Source organism: Camellia sinensis, chromosome 8 (genome assembly GCF_055761805.1).
Source record: "Camellia sinensis isolate YWXY chromosome 8, ASM5576180v1, whole genome shotgun sequence".
NCBI lineage: Eukaryota > Viridiplantae > Streptophyta > Magnoliopsida > Ericales > Theaceae > Camellia > Camellia sinensis.
The window spans coordinates 199,695,699-199,708,530 of record NC_138968.1 but is presented as its reverse complement, the minus strand read 5'-3'; positions in this window follow the sequence as shown (position 1 = coordinate 199,708,530).

Here is a 12,832-nt window from a genome sequence, read left to right as displayed (position 1 = left end):
TGCAATGAAAGCAATCCAATGCCTTCAATAACAAAACCTTCGAAGTTGAATATTGTACACAGAGTACGGGAGATGGAGAACTATGTGAAACAATATAGGTCAAATATTGTTTCACTGATAAACCTAATGCAAGACACGAGGTTCACTAAAAGATATATTACGACCCTCGAGAGAACACTTTTTGGGATGTTGTTTAAATTTTTTTGAAAGAAAGAAGATGTGGTGTTAAAGAAGTTCAAGAAAGTTGATGATAATGTCATGAATGTGATCAAATCTTATGACTTTCATGCAAAGGGATTTAAGCTGGGGGGAAAACGTGTGACATACGGGACAGTGACGTTACTTTGATTTTACTTTGATTTTTGGGATAAAATCGGGAACGAAAAAAGTAGACGTCTCATATGGAAAGAAACAAGAATCAGCTTTTGTGCAGAGAAGGTTTCATAATATGTCAATAATATCCGTAAAGAGTTTGCGAGAGAGGCATTAGGAGATGCATTGGAAGGCACAAGGACAGTTGATGTTGAGGATGTTGCCCGAATAATGTGTTTGTTTGTTGTGGCAACTTTGCTATTACCAACAACTGGTCTAACAGTTGGATGGGCTTTTGTCGCCCTTGTAGAAGATTTGGAAATGATGAATTCATATGCATGGTCGACTGCAGTTGCATCCACGTTGACTACTTCAATCCATTCTTCATTAGGAAGTCCTAAAAATGTAACTAGATGTGTACTTCTTCTTTTGGTAAGTAAATTGAACTACTTGAAATATTATGCAATCTATCTTTAGAGAATTAACTAATTTTGATTTTTTATTTTATAGTACTGGTTATGTGAGCATACTACCATCATTCAACCTTAAGGAAAAAATTTGTGTCCAAGGCTCCTTCGATTGGACTTATCAACGTTGAAGAAAAAGCTAATGAAGAGGTCATTGCAAACACTAATGCCCGAAGAGGTATCATTTTCCAAACTCAGCCTTACTAGTTCATTTTGCTTAAAATTATACTTACATAATAAAACTTACTCTTGAACAGAGTAAACGTTTACTTAAAATTGGAGTAAAAGTTTACTTACAATCAGAATAAACTTTTACTTTGAAACAGAGTAAAATTTTACTTAGTCTTGAACAGAGTAAAAGTTTACTTACAATCAGAGTAAACTTTACTTTGAAATAGAGTAAAATTTTACTTACTCTTGAACAGAGTAAAAGTTTACTTTAAATCAGAGTAAAAGTTTACTTATAATCAGAGTAAACTTTTACTTACAATCAGAGTAAAATTTTACTTTGAAACAGGGTAAAATTTTACTTACTCTTGAACAGAGTAAAAGTTTACTTATTATCAGAGTAAAAGTTTACTTACAATCAGAGTAAACTTTTACTTACAATTAGAGTAAAATTTTATTTACTCCTGAACAGAGTAAAAGTTTACTTATAATCAGAGTAAACTTTTACTTACAATCAAAGTAAAATTTTACTTACTTTTAAATAGAGTAAAAGTTTACTTTAAGTCAAAGCAAAGGTTTCCTTACAACTAGAGTAAACTTTTACTTACAATCAGAGTAAAATTTTACTTACTCTTGAACAGAGTAAAAGTTTACTTTAAATCATAGTAAACTTTTACTTACAATCAGCGTAAAATTTTATTTACTCTTGAACAGAGTAAAAGTTTACTTACAATCAGAGTAAACTTTTACTTTAAAATAGAGTAAAATTTTACTCTGATGGTTAAAGTTTGCTTCATTGCTGAATTCTTTTCTTTTTTTATTTTTCAAATGCAGGTAAATCACGATGAACTGAAGCCCATTTCCAGAGAAAAAATGGATCTCATTCGCAATGATGAGGAAGAAGATGCATTGGACATGGAGGAAAATTTGGAGACTAAAGAAGATGAAGATCATGTAGCTGAAGCTTTAGGAGATAATCAACCTTTGAAGGACTTCATTGATCTTGGGAAATTAGAACGAGTTCAAAATGAAAACAAGAGGCTGAAAAGTGAGAATATGGCATTGATTGAAGAACTGAAGAAAATGAGGGAAACAATGCAAAAAATACAAGATGATCAAGAGGCAAAAACAAAAGAAATGATAGAAAATATAAGCAAGACAGAAAAAGAAATTGAGAAACTGAGAAAGGAGTTTAAAGTACTCGAATCTAAAAATAAACAGTTAGTTGAACAGATTGAAGAAAATGCAGTTCATGCGGCTACCCAAGCTTTTGCTTCTAAAGAAATGTCACATGCTAAAGGAGTAGAACAAAAGCAAAACTCTGGGATTCAAGCTACATTAAAAGAAACACCTATAGTCATAGAGCCATTGCAAACATCCATGGTCAAGAAAATCAAAATCAATGAGAGGAAGAAAAAAAAGATGTCTGATTTTGAACGTGAGCCAAGAGAGGCAAAGAAAAAAAAGACCACAAAACAAGTGATTGAAGTGATATCAAATGAAGTGATTTATGTTGACAACTTGCCTCTAAGCCAACCAAAGCCAGTTGAAAGGGTTTTGTTTACCGATAAGGCTGCAATTTGCAAATTGCTTGATAAGAATGATAAGTGTCTATTGAACAAGATTTACAATTTGGAAATCACAAAGTAAGACCATTTTAATTTTATCAAACAACAGATTTTTACTATTATCAAATTGCAATGTGTTAATCAACATTTTTTTTACCTTATGACTAGTGCAATCATATGGTCTGGCACAGGAAATGGAGTGCATGTTACATTGCATGATATTGATGCAATTCTAAGAGATGGTGATACTGCAAATAATGTAAATGGCCATATAATTTTCAATGACTAGTGTTCACTTCAATAACTAAAAATAGTTCATTTTATTAACATATATTTAATTGATTTTGTCACGACCCCCTCCCCGTACCCAGGGGTTAAGTATCGTGATGGCCAGTAACTGAAGTTACCTACGGCCAATTCGTGAAAAAATTAATAAACGCGAGCAGAAGTAAATAAGAGTACCAAAATAATCATTAGAGTTTCTATTTTTATTACAAAATTATACTGACCAAAAAGGCCGATATTTACATAGAAAAATATCATAAAAGTTCTGTGTGTGTCTATTCCGCAGCCCCGCATCTAAGACTTTCCAAAAGCTATTTCTGAATTGCATTATTTCCTAAAAATTGGTAAACAACTATAAGCACATGGCAGAGTGATAAATATTATACCAAGAGTATAAGGGACACGAAATAATCATGGATAGTTAATTAGGCCAAAACATTTGAGATAGCTTAGTCGGAACAAATAATCCTTTAAATAGCAAAACTGAAATTATTTAAATATATAACCATAACCACAGTAATTTGGTAAATAAATCATTTAAGTGGCAGAAACTAAAATACAGAAATTATGTAAGTAAATGACCATAACCATGGTACTGAACAGAACAGAACAGAGGTCACAGAAGTGACAGTTAGAATAGCGGTACGGATTCAAGAGGTCGCTCGTACGGATTATAGAGGTGGCTCCCACAATAGTGTAGCACTTAGCTCCGCACAGAACAGATGTACGAATTCTTGAGGTGGCTTCCACAATAGTGTAGCACTTAGCTCCGCACAAAACAGAGGTCAATAGATCAGAGGGCCACAAAGTAACCAAACAGAGGCCAATGGTTATTTAAGTCCCCCAAGGCGTAGGACTCTCGTGGTGGTACTTACAAAACATAATTGTATATAAGGTCATAGCCAAATACTCTTTAAAATAGAAACACACATATCCATGAGTTTCCTTTTAAGCAAATAAGGTTTAGAAAATAATCCACGTAATTGAAACCTTTATAAAACATAACTTTTATTAAAAACATAACTTGTATAAAACAGATTTTGGTAAGTTAAAATATACGTAAAATACATTTTGGTGACTCAATGTATAATAACTCATCTTAACTTTAATACCTTACTCTTTGTTTCCACTATCAAAGACCTTTTTAGCTTTCACTATTTTTTCCTTCTTCTTCTCTCTTCTTTCTTCCTTTTTTTTCTTGCTTCCTTTATCTTCCTTTTCTTTTCTACAGACTGATTCATTCCTCCCTATTTATAGGGAGAAGACGCCACTAGCAGGCCAACACGTGGCCGATCCCAAATCATTCCACAGATTCTATAATTAATTATATAGATTCATTCTTATCCTTAATAGATATTTAAGATAATTACCCTTTGACCCAATATTAAATTACACTTTATCTTATACTAACAGAAAATTAATTATTTATTTTGCTATCACGCCCATTATTATTATTATTATTTATATTATCTATATTATTATTATTTATATTTTGACCCCTAAACTTTTAATAATTATATTATTTTACAAAATAACGCATAATAATATATAATAAATCATATATTTTCTTAACTGAGATTAAATAATATTAGTATAAATTTTACAGAATAATTAAAAATCTGGATTGTTACAGATTTTCCTTTTTGTAGGTAATGACAGCTTTGTAGAAATGCTTCAGATTGAGCAACAAGCAAAGAAGCCAGAAAAGAATAAATCATTCTTTTTCTCAAGTCTTTGTTGGGTAAGCCATCAATTTGTGTTTAGTTTGAATTGATAAAATTTTATTGTGGTTTAGTGTAACATTGTACTATAGTTTAGAGTTAATTTTTACTATTTGATTTGAAAAAGATTGACAACTCATACAGTGTATCACTAACACAACTTGAGACATGACACACTTATATGATTAAATACAGTCACTAGTGAAATGGGGTTATGGAGATTTGAGAAATCATTTAATTGACCAAGTGCTTGAGTAAGATTTGAGTGGATACAAATACCTTCATTTTTACTTGAACTCCAATGGGAACAAGAAGGAAGAAAAACCCTACCACTTAACACTTCTTATATTTGACACTGAATTTGATGAGTGGAGACATTACAATTCTTTAAAGCCAATAGACAACAGAGAAGATCCTTACCTTAAGGATGCAAAAAAGATTATAAGTGCTTTACATCATATTAACAGTAATTTTTTGCTGTGTTTTATTCTTGAATTTAATTGTGACCAAACAATTATGCAATGATGTTAGATAACATATGTGGAGAACAAGTTGGCCATCAAAACGAAGAGAGGTAGAAGAAAGTTTGCAAACTTGGTTTCGGTGAAAGATAGTCCACAACAACGCCCAACATGGTAAGTATTTCACGCTACTACTACATTCTTGATTGGTAGTTTTCAAATTTGACTAAATCTAACAAGATATTGATTTTTATTAACAGCGTTGATTGTGGAATTATTGTATGTTATATTATGCGCCAAATCATAAGAGATAAGCCTATTGCAAATTCTATCGAAGATAATGAAATTAATAATTTTCGAGCGTCAATAGTGCATCAATTTTTGAATGATTATCCAAAAGCATGGACCGAGGAACAATTCCACCTCAAAAAAAAAAAAAAAGGCAATAGCTAAGACCTCAAGGATGACAATGTGGACAACTTTTGGGGAACTACTGTGAATGATGTATGTAATTTCAGTTTTTGTAAATGAAAGAATGGTGAAAAAGTAATTGTAAGTGAAAAAATACTAAAAGAGTGTTAGATAGTACATGCTATGTCTATTGTTCTAGTAAATTTTACTGTGGTTTGGTGATTAATACATTATTATAGTAGGATATTGTTTTGACTAGGAATGAACGTTGTTATGGATAGAATACAATGATACAAGTTATACTCATGCATCTTTGATGATATATGTAGTTGTGTCGTTAAATTATTTTTGCACAAAGATTGCATGATGATCATCAGGAGAGTTTGTGTATTGTAGTAAATTTTGTTGCATCAGGGGAGTTTGTGTATTGTGGTAAATTTTGTTACAGGTTGGAAATGTTTTTCTAAGGGGCTAACATACTGTCTAAAATAAAGTAAAATTTTACTCTGAAATAAAGTAAAATTTTACTTTTATGCTTTACTTTGAAATATGAGTAAATTGTTACCCTCTGAATCTAAAAGTAATAATTTACTCTCCATAAAAGTAAAATTTTATTTTGAAGTAAGAGTAAAATGTTACAAAAAGAATCTAAAAGTAAAATTTTACTCTACATAAAAGTAAAATTTTACTTTGAAATAAGAATAAAATGTTACACTCTGAATCTAAGAATTAAATGTTATAGCCAGAATTTAAAAGTAAAATTTTACTCTGTATAAAAGAAAATTTTACTCTAAATAAGAGTAAAATGTTACACTCTGAATCTAAAAGTAAAATTTTACTCTGAAAAACGAGCAAAATTCTACACTCTGAATCTAAAAGTAAAATTTTACTCTGTATGAAAGTAAAATTTTACTCTGAAAAACGAGTAAAATGTTAGACTCTGAATCTAAAGGTAAAATGCTACTCTGCACAAAAGTAAAAATTTACCCTCTATAAAAGTAAAATTTTACTCTGAAATAAGGTAAAATTTTAATCTAAAAGTAACATTTTACTCTGAAATAAAGTTAAATTTTACTGTGAAACCACAGGCTCATCACATTCATAGACAACCATTCGACAACATAGTAAATTTGTACTTTGAAAGGCAGTAAAGTTTTACTTTCACGTGAATGATGGAAATGTTTTACTCTGGAAAAAGTAAAATTTTACTCTGCAATAAAGTAAAAGTTTACTCTGAAATACTGAAAAATTTTACTATGAAAGCACAGGCTGAGCACAGCCATTTCAAACCTTCACACTTACTGAATAAACTCCATTATAAGTTCATTTACATGAAACTTATTCAACCATATTCAAAAAATATATTAAAATGTCAAACTCAATCACAAAGTAAATCAGAAACTTGAACAGACAACCATTCAAAAACATAGTAAAAATGTCTTTTATTGCAATGTCTTCTTACAAATCTAGTCTAAAATACTATACTATTATTGCTATGGACTATTTATTGTAGAAGAACTGCATTATTTTCATACTTCTATTACAAAATCAATAATGTCTTTCACGACAATGTCTCCTTGCAAGTCTTTCTATTATGACTGTACTTCTCGCATTTACCACACTGTACTCATCTTATCTTCTCACCCCTAGATGGAATCCTATTCTTCCTTGGCCTACTAGGTGGCTTCTTACAAATTGAAGGAAGCTACAAGAGGTTTCTCAACAGTGGGTATTAGATAAACGAACTCAGCATAGCAAGCTTTGAACTTGCTAGTGTAATAAAATGGTTCCATATGTGCATACAAATCACCTCCGCTCTTTTGGATAGCGGCTGCCGCATGAGCACAAAGAAATCCATTCAATTGTCATTGGAAACATGAGCAAGTTCTATTCAAGAGGTCAACGTTAACTGATGGCCGGGATTGAACCTCAAAAACATGATCACTTGAACGACTAATTAACCAAGTTTTTTCACTTTTAAGAGCATTTACTAATGTTGAATCCATCTCGGGACAAAGAAAAGTATTCTATTTCTTAGCTTGTTATCTCATTCTTGACATCAAATCCATGATCTTCAACCTAATTGAATCAATCATCTTCGTAGTGGGCAAATGACGAGCTTGACGGATCCATGAATTAAAAGACTCTGCTACATTCAAGTGCATTTCACCGTATTTTTGTCCTTTAAAATATGCATTAATCCACTTGTCATAGGGCAAATTGGATAGAAACCTACAAACGATCCCTTTTCCCTCATCTTGTAATTCTTTCAAGCACTGATTAAAACATCCCACTGTTGAAACATAAGCACATAAAGAAAATAAAAAAAACTATTCTACTCCTGAAAGTATTGCTGAAACTTGGACCGGAGAACCTATCCCTCAAATTGGCTTTCAAGTGTTTTAGACAAAAATAGTGGTAAGCAGTAGGTAAAACCTTGGGTAAAGCTTCCAAAAGTCCTGCGTTTTGATCAGATATGAAGGTAATTGGTCTTTCATCCAACAATATATTCGACAAATGCATAAAAAATCATTCCCAACTGTCTGTAGTCTCCGTATTGACAATTGCCATTGTAAGAGGGAAAAAACCTGAAAAATAACATTTTACAATTAGTAAGTATATTAAATGAAAAGGACAAATATAGTAGATTTTTACTCTGAATAATAGTAACATGTTACTCTGAAAATAAGTAACATGTTACTATAAGAATAAGTAACTTGTTACTTTTGAATAAACTATAGTAATATCTACCTTGATCCCCTTCCTTCGTTGCAGTTGTTAACAAGGTGCCCTTATATTTTCCCTTCATAAAAGTTCCATCGATAAACAATAGAGGACGACGATGCCTAAACCCTTGAATGGAAGCATTAAATGCAACAAAAAACCTCTTGAATCGTCCACTTTGATGGTTATAGTCAAGACGCAAATAGCTACCAAGATTTGTGCTCATCACAATATCCATATACCATCGAATCTCATCATAAGACATAGAGAAATCTCCAAAAGTAGTAGTCCTAGTTTTTTCAACTCCCAACTAAGCGTGATTGTACATAATGGTGAGCCCGTATTGATCTGTAAATTGACGCACAACATCAATCGGATGAGTTTGGGGATTCCCACAAACTTCATTAACAATCAAACTTGCAACCAAATTTGAACTCACCTTTGAGTTTTTAGAAGTACGAACTGCAGCTTCACAAGTATGCTCATCGTGTAGAGTCCTACTGTAGAAAAAATTATTAGCACTTTCTAGATATGCATGTACTCGTCATAAACAAGCTTTGGACTCCCGCATTGAACATACAATAGTGACCTGACACTTCTCATTCTTCACATACACAAACTCAAATCCTATCTCAATGGCATATTTACATAATGTAGTCCGGAAATCCTTTGCACCTCCAATAAATCTTTGACCTACATGAGTAATTCCATTCACCCATCCACAAGACAACAAAGTCCTGCACGGTAACAGCATACACGCGCCCTGTAGGCCCCTGATCCAACTGCTCACCCCTCGGAGCATACGACTGCTGCACTAACTGGGACGACGAAGCTCCCGGATTGGCCCTCGAGGCCTGCGCAGACTGAGCTGGCTAAAAACCCTGCGTCTGCCTAGGACCAGACGCGCCCGAAGTGGCACTCAACTGTGGGTAAAACCTCTTTAGGTGCCCAAGCTGACCACACTGATAACAAGACAAGGGCTGACCCCTGCCCTAACTCTGGCTCTGCGGTCTAGCTGAAGATGAAGTAGCTCTCTAACCTCCTCCCCTTTGTGGGCAAACTGAAGCCTTGTGGCCCAATTGACCACACTTGTAACAGGTGAACTCCCCATGATTACCTCTTCCCGAGCCTGACCTAGCAACACCACCCTGAGACTGTTAAGGGTTAGCACCCCTCTGTCTCCTGCCATCACCCTGACCATCTTGGCTCCTCTTGAAGCCTCTCTGTCCCTTATCTTCCTGCATCATGATCTCCATATGGGCTGCAGCATCAACCAAGCGCCCATAATCTCGGATCATCGAACCTTCAACCCTCATCTTGAGGCCGCGCCTCAACCTCTTCTTGAACTCAATACAGCGGCGTTCCTCGGACACCACAAGTTCAGGTGCGAACCTGGACAAGCTAGTGAAAGCAGCCTTATACTCGGCTACTGAAGAACTCAACTGCAAAAGCTGACAGAACTGGTCTCTCAACTTCTCCCTGACTGCTGGAGACAAATACTTCTCCTGAAAAGCCTTCACAAAAGCCTCCCACGTGTCAGCAATACGGCCCCTCATGTATTTCCACCACTGACCCGCACCCCCTTTAAGCTGGAAGGATGCCAAGGTCACTTTCAACGCTCCATCCTCGATGCCGAGTATCTCAAACGTCTTACTCATTTGCTCTAACCACTCGTCAGCCTTCAGTGGCTCCTTCGGATCCCCAATAAACTTGTCCGGGTTAGACCGGAAGAACTCCCTTTTCAAGAAGGAGGGCCCTGCCTCAACAACCTGGGCCTGAACTGGAGCCTGAACCGGATTCTCAGCTCAAAAAATACCCACAGACTCCCTCAAAGCATCGGCTATCCCTCGGGCTAAAGCGCCCATAGCCTCCTGACCTGCTGGCTCGACCACATTGGCCTGGCCCAGAATATCATCCGGTAAAGGCATCTCCTGCCTACCACGTCTGCCACGTCTACCGCGTCCTCGTCCTGACATCCTAATAAAGGTAACGAAGAACGTCAGCACATAAGTGTGCCAAAACTAAACACTCGCGTCCTAATACATGGACAACTGTAATTCATTCCATGTAAGCACATAAACACATAATCAGTTACGAATTTCATTTCCGGATAATGATAGTCCCGAGGCGTTACTAGAGTTCCAGTTAGAAACAGCATTGATTAAGAGTTTTTCCAACAAGACTCACAAAAACTCAAGGATCCAATCAACATCCTAGAAACTAAATCCCATACCCAAGTAGTCACATAAACATGTTATCAAATAAATACATAATGTCACACATAAGTCTCTAACAAGCGAGACAAACCCATTGTGATACTAATCACTTCCCACGTACCCAAAGTATTCGAACTCGGTACGCTCTAATACCAAGTTGTAACGCCCTCAAAATAATAACATCAAAACTCATCAACTTAGACATGCATTGGTATAAAAGATAAATATTCTTCTATTTATCAGAGTAGTCCTTATAAAAGTATTACATGTTAACGACAAAGGCAAATGCTCTACAAGCTTACAGCTTTCTAAGTTAACACTTGGTTACAAAAAGAAGAGTGCTAACTCAATACATATTAAGCCCTTGGCTTGAATTTATATGTAATACATCAAAAAAAAGCAAACAACAAAACAGTCTGTCTGCCTCTAGCCTTCCAAGCTATGTCTTTGGAGGTGGCATGCTACCTGTACCTGAAAATGATGTCCCATAAAGGGTGAGCCACAGCCCAGTAGAAATACACTAAACCAGCCATGAACAATGACTAAAAGATTAGCAGTTGATAGATGGTCAACACTGATACATCCATATATATCATATTTCGATTTCATGACATTAAGCCCATGTTACATTTCATTTCCCATGTTCCTTCCAATTTTGATTTTTTGAAAACAAGGCTCAACACCTAGCCAAATAACTTAATGAGGTTTAGACTCATCTTTAAAACACTTTCAAAATTCATGAGGGATACAAATTTTAATGCTGTATCAATAACATATAAATCATCCCCACACTTTGAGAAAGGTACACATTTCGATGCTATATCAACATAACATAGAATCACTTCTATACTTTACAATTGATAACGATATACATTTTAGTGCTATATCAAATCAATTCAAACACTTCCATAAGTCTCAAATAATACACATTGTAGTGCTGTATTAATGAAACAAAACACTTTTAATTCGTAGTCTGATACACATTGTAGTGCTGTATCACTGTCACACAAAATCCGGTTTAGAGGTCCATCCCCTATTTTCCCCTAAACCACGGAGTACATCCCCCATCTCCTCTTACAAAACACATGTATATAAGCATAAATCATATACAATCAATCAATACATAGAATTAATGTATTATTTCAGTTGCTATATTCAATAGCATACTCAATCGATTAGTTTTAGTTTGCCTAATCATTATGCAGTGCCTACAACAATCAAGACTATCCTCCACCGATAGCCCAAAGCAGTTATTTCTATACTGAAAATAAATGCACCAAATGGATATATAATCAACATTTCAACTAGGTGAGCGATGAACGAATCTAACTACACCCTTTAATCCCATACACATCCAATTCCAACATTTTCAATTTAATTCCTCTTTTCTTCAAATTAAGTATACTAATTAATTCATCAATGTAATTAGAGCATTTCCCCTAATTAACATCACAACTCTAAGATTCCATTTTCACCAATAAACCAATATTGATCTCATTTCTCTATGCCAAACATGAATATAAGTTTATATAAACAAAACCTCAACTTTTGTAAAATTACACAAAGGCCCAAACTTTCTCAAAATTACCCAACAACCCCTAACTCATCAAAATGCTAAAATTCAAAGACAAAACTCATGAGAAGGAGTAGGATATCCCTACCGCGAAGTTAGAGCTCAAATGGGGAAGTTGAAGAAAACCAAAATGCTCCAAACTCAAAGATCTACGGATCAAAATGGAGCCATCGACGATCCACACACTTTTTACAAAGGCCGGAGGATAGTGAGACACTCTAACTAGATCAAACCCTAGAGAGAAGGGAGTTTCTAGAGAGAGGAGCTCTCAAAACAACTTTTTAGAAAGTAAGAGAGAGAGAGAATGTAAAAAGTGATTTTAAAATGCCCAGCTGCCGACTGATATACTACATTCCCACTCGAGCGGAGAACACAACGCTCGAGCGTCAAGAACAAAAAACTAGGTACGCTCGAGCGCAAGAAGGCCCGCTCGAGCGCCAAGACACAAGAATAAAGTACATCCGCTCGAGCGCGAAAACTAGTTCGCTCGAGCGTGGATTTTCCCCTTCCTGAACTTACACAAAAAAGTACTACTCGCTCGGGCGCCAGAGTACCCGCTCGAGCGCCACCGCTCGAGCGTAAAGAAACCCGCTCGAGCGTAAAAATCACACCTGAAGAAGTTTTGCAGGGACACGAAATGCTGAGAGTGTGCAATCTCCGCTCGAGCGCAACAAGACCCGCTCGAGCGGAACGACCAAAAACCTGGCAACAAGATTTAGACCAAGGTTCAACCCACCTGTTCAAAACATGTCCAACACATCCTAAAACTCAAACAAATGGAATTAAATGACGACAACAAGATAGATACAACTACCAATTCCACGGAACCGAGTCTGGAATATAACAGAACAGTAAAGGGACAACCGGGATCGCTATAAAAATGTTACCTCATAAATTTAAAAGTAAAATTTTACTCTGTATAAATG